This window comes from Equus quagga, chromosome 12 (assembly GCF_021613505.1).
Source record: "Equus quagga isolate Etosha38 chromosome 12, UCLA_HA_Equagga_1.0, whole genome shotgun sequence".
Lineage (NCBI taxonomy): Eukaryota > Metazoa > Chordata > Mammalia > Perissodactyla > Equidae > Equus > Equus quagga.
The window spans coordinates 105,963,931-105,973,372 of record NC_060278.1 but is presented as its reverse complement, the minus strand read 5'-3'; the positions used below and the strand labels follow the sequence as shown (position 1 = coordinate 105,973,372).

The following is a 9,442-nucleotide window of genomic DNA, read 5'->3' as shown; positions in this document are numbered from 1 at the left end:
TCTAAGGGCAGTCAAGGTTGAGAACGCAGGTTCCAAGGTTCCAGGTTCAGGAACAGAGCCATGGCCCATGGGCCTAAAGTCTGGACTCTACCCAACTGCAAGGACCACAGAGTTTGAGGTGTGAGCTGAGGCCTGGAGTCCACAACCAGTTGTGCAGTGCACAACCTGTGCAACTGGACACAGTAGCCCTGATAGTGGCAGGGGAGGAACTGAGCATCCAGCCCCCTTCGTTGATAAATAAGGACACGGAAGTGCAGGTTCAAACTCTGGTCCTGCTGTTTGTTCAGGGAATTTGTACTCAGTCCCTCCAACCCCCTGGTCTTGGGAAGGACACAGACGGAAAACAGAGAATCTCACAGATGAATATATAATGTCATTTGATAAGTGCGTGTGATGGAAAAGATCAAAAAAGCAAGCGTGGAAAGCAGAATAACACTCCGCCAAAGATGTCCACGCCCCGGTCCCCAGAACCTGGGACCGTGTTGGTTACATGGCTCAGAGGCCTTAGGCCGCAGCTCGAGTCGAGGTTAGTAAACAGCTGACCTTTGGTTTCCACAGATCACACTAGATTTTATTTTTTTTCCTAATTTTAAACATTAGGAAAGTTGGTATACGTGACAGTTTCATATGCATGGATTGGAGGGTCTTAGGGCTGTGGCATCACGTGGGCAGGAAAGAAGATAAAGAAACCCGTGAGAAATCATAGAATAAGTGAAATGCAAAGCAAATTGGAGTGACCCACTTTTAAGGAACATTTAAAGATGGTGGGGGTTTTTTTCGATTTCTACTCATTTGATGTTTCGAGTGTTTTTTTCCTTCTTCTTCTCTCCCCAAAGGCCCCCAGTGCATAGTTGTAAATTTTAGTTGCAGGTCCTTTTAGTTGTGGACGTTTCAGTTTTTATCGAGGAAATCTTTGTTTATTTTGACTGATCCATTCCTTATTTCCATTGAGGTATAACTGACACCTGACGTTGTGTTAGTTTCAGGTGTGGGACATCACGGTTCGCTGTTTGTGTGCGCTGTGAAGCGATCGCCACAGTAAGTCTGAAAGCTGACATCCCTCACGGACACGGTTATAACACGTTCTGCTTTTTCCCTGTGGTGAGGACTTCAGGCTCTGCCCTCAGCTGCTTTTCCACATGCGCTGCGGTGCTGTTCCCTGCAGCCACCGCGCTGGGCGTGACGCCCGGGACTCAGCGACCCAAGCAGCTGACCTCATGGAGAGATCACCCCGGACTCTCCAGGTGGGGCCAGTGTCATCAGAAAGAGCCTGAAAAGCGGAAGAGGACGCATATCTGATGTTACCCGTCGGTCACACCTCAGGAGGAAAAGCGGACGAGAACGGAGGGAGCCAGCGAGATGAAGACGGCCGGGTGACAAGGGAGGCCAGGGGCCCCGGGCCGCGTGCTGTGCTCTCAACAACCCCAGTGAGCAGGAGTCGGTGCCCCGGAGCCTTGGGACGGGAGCGCAGCCTGTGGCACCTCGGGCTAAGCTTTCGGGGACCCTGAGCAGAGAGGTGCCGAGCCCCCCGCACCTCCCACCCTTAGAAACTGTGCTGATAGCTGGCTGCCATGTTAGTACCACATTGTGCTTGTTACACAGCAGCACGTTACAGCGGCAGATGGAAAGCCCACAGCCAGTTCCCCAGGGCCAGTGGAGTCTGGTCTGGGTCACAGTGGGCTTCCTGCAAAAGCAGCCTTTGAGGTGAGACCCACAGGATGAACCTCGCCGACTTGGCAAAGGGCAGAGGCAGAGGGAACAGAAGGTGCAAGGGCCCTGAGGCAGGAGGAAATCAGCTCAAGTGAGAAAAGGAGGGAAGCCCAGTGCGACTGGGAGGCAGACCCCGGGCACGTCGCTGCGCTCTCTGAGCCTCAGTTTCGTCCCCTGCGAGGTGGGATTATAGGAGCTTTCCCTCACTATGAGGGTGAGACGGGCCTGCAAGCTGTGTAGCAAAGCAGCTGGAGACGTGGGCCCCACAGCCAGCCCAGACCCGGGCTCGAGCTCCAGGTCTTCTGCTTACTGCCTGGGTGACCGTGGGAGGCTGCATCCCCTCTCTGAGCCTCAGTTTCCCCATCTGCCAGGCCACTGTCAGTCTTAGATAAGAGCATGTCAGTGGTGCTCAACAAATGCTGGCTATCATTGTCATCGTTTTCGTTAGGAGACGGGGACCCAAAGTCGGACAGGAACGTGCTCAGGGTCCCCCAGAGACTGGTGGCCGCACTGGGTAGAAACGAGTCTCCCGATCCGGCTGTGGACCCCCCAGCTTCTCCGTCTGAAGGCCGCACCAACCGAGGCGGCGGGACTCAGCCAGGAAGGCTGTGTGCGTGCACACACGTGCATGCAAGAGCATGAGGGGGAGCCAGAGTGTGTGTGTAAAGGTACATGTGTGAGTGTGCTTGGTGGTGTTGATGAGACAACATGGCCTGGGGGACAGACGGACGGTCATCAGTGAGTCCTTGTGCCTGGTCAGCCCGGCCCCCGGGGAGGGGGGGACAATACTCACCAAGAGGCTCCTGGCCCTGGTGGGCTCCTTACAGCCACAGGCCGTCATTTCAGACAGTGTCTGTCCAGGGAGCAGCTGACCCTCTGGGGCGCGTTTCACGGGGATGGCGGGGCGGGACAGGAAGTGACCCTTCTCCTCAGGGAGTCGCGACCCGGCTCTGTGCTCGTGGCTTCACGTCAGCACAACAGCCGTATTATTCACATTACAAATGAGGAAACTGAGGCTCTGGGAGCCCGGGAGACCCCAGTTCTGCATCTCCGCTGTGCTCAGAGCCCTTGCAGCATTGGCTGCGGCTGCAGCCATCAACAGGCCGTGTGCCCCTCCCACCTCTTGGATCTGAGCTGGTCCTGTAATTCGCTTTGGCCAACAGAATTGCCGGCAGCGATGTTGTGCCAAATCTAAGCTCATGCCCCTGACAGCCTTGCGTGCTTCTGCCCTCTCTCGGACTCCTGTCCCCATCAGGAGAACAAGCCTGGCAGAGAAGGAGCGACAGGTCACCCAGCTGTGCCCTCACCTAGATGATCGTTAGCCATGCCCCAGAACAGAGCCTCCAGCTGGCCCAGCAGGCAACTGCAGAGCGTGAGGGACCCCAGCTCAGACCAGAAGAACCATCGAGCTGATGGTTCAGGCTAAATTAACTCACTGAATCATGTTGTTTTAAACTTTGGGGTCATTTGTCACCCGGTGGTAGCTAACTGATACCCATAATCATACAGCTGTTGAGTAGAGTAAGTTTCAAACCCAGGTTTGTCTGACTCCAGAATTCATGCTCAACCCTATATTCTGCCATCCCCCAGCGGGGAAATGAGCATGAGGGTCCAAAGCCGCTGATGGTCCCGCTCTGGCCTCACACGCTTCAGTCTTCGTCTTCGGGGAGCACGCCCAGTGCCTGCTCTCTCCACCTGGGAGCTCCTGCCTGGCTCGGGCCCTTTCACCCCCTTCTCTTACCACAGTCCAGGCAGGGACCGAGCGCTGGCCGCAGCCTCGGGTGCCCCCAGCCTCCACCTAGATCAGCACTGTCCCCCCTCATTTGCGAAGTCCGTGCAGAGAGCTGGCAGAACGAACCCACGGTTTCGACACGTACACATCAGCGGCCACGATAAAAACCAGCTGGAAGGTTTAAAAATAGCCTCCCAGGCTGCCGGAGATGCCAGGTCCCTGGCCGGGAGGAGCAGCAGCCCCGCGGCGGGGGCACCATCTGCGGGGCAACAGCCGCCGCCGCATGCCCAGGAGACTCCCGGCCGGGCCCAAGACGCCCGAGAGCGTGGCCGAGCCTGAGCCCCTGGGAGCCCAAGCCCCCAGACAGGGGAGGACGGAGAGGAAGATGACACCGGGCCCAGGAGGAGGCGCTTCGTCCTCCCCCTTGTCAAACCTCTCTCTCCTTTCCCTCCTATCCCCCATCTCTCTCCTTCATCACCCCTGTAATTAAAGCTCGGGCCGTGGAGGGACAGGACCCACGCCCTACCCTCCCAGGCTGTGTGATCTTAAGCAGGTGACTCCACCCCATGAGCCTCAGTTTCCTCATCTGTCAGATGGGGCCCCTGCCTTGCTGGATGGTGCTGTGTCCGCAGGACAGCGCCAGTGAAGAGCTCAGCGGAGCCACCGGCAAGTCCGCGAGAGCCCCGTCTCCCCTCTTCCGAGAAGGCTGACGGTGATGGTGAGGACCCCCCGCCAGCCCCACGCTCGTCCTCTCCCTGGCCCCTCTCCCTGCTTCTGGCCCTAGGCCTCTCCTTCCCCCCTCAGGCCCCGACCTGGCCCCCGCAGGCTGAAGACAGACGATGAGCTGGGGCCTGTTGCGCTGAATTCCACCTGGGCGCAGCCTGCTGCCCTGCTCCAGCCGCACCTGGCTCGCAGAGGAAGCCTGGCCGGGCACCCTCCCGCTCCCCAGTCAACCCCTCACCCGCGGGCTTCCGGTTCACGCTGCATCCCAGCACCAAGCCTGGCGCGTCACACAGTGCTGCTCGATGAGCATCGCTGAGGGACTGAAGGAACGAGCGGGACTCCTGTTGTTCCCACTTTACAGATGAGAAACTGAGGTGGGCCGGCATGTGGCAGAATACAACCCTTGCAGGTTGAGGGAAGCCAGGCTTGGGGGAGTGACAGGTCCCACCAAGGTCCCAGTGGTGGGATTTGAACCATTTCACTGGCACCGAAGCCTGAGTCTTAACCACCAGCGACGCCTCATTCTCACATCTCTTCTAGCCGACTTCCACAGTCAGCATCCTTGCAGGTCAAAGCCTGTCATGCATGTGCTGTGTGGCCTTAGGCAACTCACATAACCTCTCTGAGCCTTGGTTTCTGCACTGGTAAAACAAAAAACAGACCTCAGGCAGAATTTCCCTCAGCTCATTTTTCCTCTGCTTTCTCAGCATCTAGCGCTGGCTCTGGCATGCAGTCTGTGCCAAATAAATCTGTTGATTAATTAATCAAAAGGACAAGTTTACCTTAGAGCATTGAAGTCTGCCCAGGAGCTCTCCAGTTGGGTGTCTCTGGGAACATATTCCTTCTCTCCCCACTTTAAAGAAACAGAAACTGCAAAAGGCAAGAGATGCACTGGGCATGTGGTTCATGCAAGAGAGACCGGGGAAGCCCATCGCAGACTCCCAGGCCCTCGGAGAAAAGACCTTTTTCCCACATCGAAACATGGGCGGGCGGACGTGCATCACCAGGCTGCCCGTTAATACGCAGCGCCGAAGCCAGACGGTGCACTGGTTGCCATCTTGGCAGCCCCAGCAGAGGCATCTGGTGACACGGACGCGTGGTCTGATGGCATCGGCTGGACGTGTCCATTTTCTCCAGCCCCATAGGAAGGCTGTGTGTCCCTGCTGTGCCGGCGCTGTGCCAGGCTCTGGGAGACCCCTCCGCGTGAGCCAGGCCCACCCCACCCTGAAGGCGCTCAGAGCTCGGGACCAGGTGGGGTCCCCAAGCTTCGGACCCAGTCCCTGAGGTTCCAGCAGAACAGCCCCAAGTTCCCGCGGGCACGTTCCCACGCCTGGGTGGGTGCTTCTGGAGACCGCAGAGAACTTTCCAGCAGAGTGCACCCCTGGGGCCAGGGTCCAAGGCCGCAGCTGTCGGGGGAGCCCCAAGCCCCTTGCAGGAACCCCAGGGGGCAGCCTCCTGTTCCTGCCCCGAGGAGAGGCCCTGGGGCCCTTGGCCGTCCTGCCATCCACCCCCAGGCTCCCCAGCTCTGCCCAGGCCCCCCGCCCACAGCGTCCTGCCAGGCTGGCTAAAAGCAGGCGCTGCGCCAGCTTGCCAGCCTCCGGTCCGCAGGGACAACCCTGACCCTGGGCTTCAACAGAGAGGCTGGGAGACACTTGCCTTAGGCTGTTTGTCCTGTCCCCACGTGGCTCCCGGCTGCTCCCAAGATGGGAACCAGGGTGTCTCTTTCATAGACTTTCCAGACCCTTCCTGCAGGTCCTACCACCGCTGCGGGCTGGAGTGTCCATGGGCCCGGCCAGGTCACACACACCCCCACGCCCCAGGGAGCGGGAAGGGCCCGGGGGCTCGCACTGGGCCCCCACACTCAGGAGGCCCCAACCTCGGTTTAATGCCCTGCTGTGGCCGTCTTCACAGTCTTGGTACGTTTTGAACGTGGGGTCACACATTCCCCTTTTGCACGGGGGCCCTAATTCTGCCCCACCCCTGAGATCCTAGAACTCCTGAAAAGCCTTCAGAAACGGGCAGCAGCAGAAACCGCAAATAGCCCCACGTCCCGACACCCACACCAGGGCCCGGGCACTCACTCCTGCACGTGCTCACCTCGCACGGCTGTGCTCACGGGGCCTCACGGGTGCCCCTGCACATGCACACACATGCATGTTTACATGTATGACAGCTGTCACCCTGGCCACAAGCTTCCTGCTGTGCGGGTGGCTCGGGAGACCTTGAAATGCCACCCCAGCACCGCTAGGCTGAGGAGAAAGCAGGGAGGGGCGAGAAAAGCCTGGAGGGGGTGTTGGGGCCAAGGGAGCACCCCTACCTCCCCCAGTCTCCCTGGAAACCAGGGGTGCCCCCCTCGCCCGGGATCCCGCTTAGTCCTCCCATAGCTCTCTGCAGGGTCCTCCGCACTGTACCCGCGGGGTCCCCGCAGCTGTCCCCGAGCTCAGGTCTGTGTTACGCCTATTTTAAGGATGGCAAAACTGAGGCTCCAGGAAGCAAAGTCGCCCGCTGGAACCAAGGCACGAAGGCAGGCAGACCCAGGAGCTCCAAGCCCCTCAGAGGCTCCTGACATGTGACAAGCCTCAGCCCACCTCACCCTGGCCCCCCGTGGGCTTGCCCCCTCCTGTTCCTCACCTGCAGGGGTTTGCTCCCCAGGTGGGGCTCCAGCTGGTTCAGAGGGGCACGTCCTCCCTCCAGGGCTCACACTGGCCCTCACAGGGACAGGTGGGGACAGGTCACTGCCCAGGGGTCCCCAGTGATCTCGAGAGCCCAGGGCCCCTCCCTCGGCCAGCCTTGCCCTCGACCCCACAGCCCAGGCGCTGGCAAGGGTCTGACCAGTGTGCCTGGGACCTGCCAACGGAGTCCAAGAGCAGACCCCCCCGGGGCATGGGGACTGGGGTGGGTGTGCTCACAGCTGGGATGGATGCGGCTGGTGCCCTGGGGCTGGCTGGGGCTCCCGTGGGGCTGTGGGAGTTCCCGGAATCTGTCTGCACCTGGCCTTCTCTCAAGATTGTAGATGGAGCCTTCTGAAGGTTCCAAATGGAACATTCCAGAAGTTCTAAACGGAGGCTCCTCTCCTGGGGGTGCTTCTCAGGGGGACTCCCCTTCGAGCCACAGGGCCAGCGTCCAGGCGGCTGGCTGGGCTGGGAGGAGGGGAGGCCGCAGGCCCGTGGGCCAGGCCTTATTTGGTCAGAGCCCGCGCCCGCTGCCTGGCCGGAGCTCCTGGGACCGGGAGGCCCACGCCGCCGAGCCCCCGCCACCCGCAGCTCGCCTGTCCCCAGCCTCCTCGCCAGCCCTGCCCTACCGCCAAGGCTGCGGCCCCAGGGAGCCCGAGATGCCGGGTCGGCCGAGGTGGCGGCAGCCCTGATCGCCACCGGGCTGCAGGGTCCCGGCTCCTGTCCATATATGGCCGAGGAGAGGCGGTGGCCACCCGCCCGCCCTCCTGGAGGGGCTGTCCCCAGCGGGGGGCTGGGCACTGGCGCTGAGGCCCCGCGTTCCTGTAGGAGCCTGGCAGGGGCCTATCTGACGGTGCTGAGAGTGTGCTGGAGCCTCCAGCGTGGGGAGTCACCCACCCGCCCTCCCCCGGGGCATGTGACTGGCAGCTCTGCGGGAGCAAGCGGAGGGCGCGCGGGCACTGGACCTGGGAGAGGGACGCAGGTCCGGGTCTGAAGCTCGGGCCGACCGGGCTGGGACCGCCCCTCCCGGGCCTCGGCTTCCTGATCTGGTACCCACCACACCCAGGGGGGGCCCGAGGGTGCAGGGAGGACGAGGGGCATGGAGGGGCGCCCAGGGGGGGTCACCATCGGCAGGGCCGCCAGTCTCCGAGTCCTGCTAGTGTCCTGACTCATCCATCTTTGTCACTTCATCCAACCTCACAAACACCAACCTACTTGGGTCTGCCTGGGCCTCTCCTGGTTTTAGCCCCGAGGGTCCTGCCTCCGGGCGACCAGGACAGTTAGTGGCTCGCCCTGCAGGTGGCCCAGCGCCACCAGGAGCTGGGAGAGGGGAGTGGCTGGCCGGAGCCCTTCCTTGACCCATACCCCCTCCACCCCACCCAGGAGAGGCCAGGGGAAAGCACAGGGCAGCCCCCTCTGTCACGGCCAATGACCGCTGGCAGGACCGAGGGAGGGTGGGGCTGCCGCTGGGGGGTGGGGCGAGGGAGCGGCCAGACCTGCCCTCCAATCCGGAGACCTGTGACCTCGAGCATCTTCTGGGCCCCAGTCACCCCGCCTCCTAAATGGGAGAGCCACAATAGGCAGCCATAGTCCAGCTTCGCGGAGGCCAGGCTCTGTTCAGAGCTGTGCACCCTCGGCAGGAAGGGCTGCTCACTCTGTGCAGACAAGGAGCAGAGCCCAGAGAGTTTGAGACAGCTGCCCCAGGTCACACAGCTGGGAACTGTAGAGCAAGGAATTGAGCCCAGAACCACCTGCTTCAGGCCCATGCGTAACACAGGAGACAGCGCCCTGCAGGGGTGGCATGCAAGAGCTCTGGGGTCAGCCCCTGAGGGCCCAACTCTAGGCTCCCTGGCCTGAAGGTCCCTTGGCCCTGGGCAAGTTGCCGGACCTGTCTGGGTCTGTTCTGCACCTACCACGTGGGGATGACAACAGTACCCCCCTCGCAGGTTGGTCGTTTACCTAAGAAATTTCTGTTAGGCTCCTACACTGGGCAGACACTGATCTAGACGCTGAAGATACGGCAGAGAACAGAACCCACAGAAATCCCTGCCTGGAGTCTATATTCTGGGTGGGAGCATGAAGACCCAAAACATAGCCCTCTGTTGGGGGAGGGAACAGAGCGTGAGGGGGGCGGTCCCCTTTAACGAGGAGGGAGCCTGCTGCCTTCGAGGAGAGGGCATTTGAGCAGAACCCAAATGAAAAGAGGGAGCAAGCTGTTCTGATTTCAGGGAGAAGAGCACTTTGGGCCCGAGGGAACAGCCTGTTCGAGGGAACAGCCAGTGCAAAGGCCCTGAGGCAGGATGAGGTTGGAGAGGCTGGAGCAGAAGAAGTGGTAGGAGGCAGGCATGCAGAGGTGGGCAGGGCTCCGGTTGTGCAGGGGATGAGAAGCCGCTGGAGGGTTTCAAGCAGAGTGAGGACAGGATCGCACTGAAGTTTTTAAAGGATCTGTCTCACTGTGTGAGGGAGGACGCAATGATCCGACAGGAGGCGAGCGTGGCTGGGCCCAGGCTGGGAGCAGGGCAGGAGGGGGAAGGTCTGATTCTGGAGATATTTTCCAAGTCAAGCTGACGGATGGGATATGGCGGGGGCAGAGGGGGAAGGGAGC

The 9,442-nt window shown here is 60.7% G+C and overlaps 1 long non-coding RNA gene across 1 annotated transcript; it reads right to left on the bottom strand.

Annotated features, from left to right (window-relative positions):
* Positions 1-626: 626 nt before the first annotated feature.
* On the bottom strand, positions 627-7,572 carry LOC124249101 (uncharacterized). Its single transcript, XR_006891272.1, has 3 exons — positions 6,797-7,572; positions 4,948-5,035; positions 627-1,270 (listed from the first exon to the last, which is right to left on the bottom strand). It is a non-coding gene; the product is annotated as an uncharacterized LOC124249101 (long non-coding RNA).
* Positions 7,573-9,442: the final 1,870 nt, after the last annotated feature.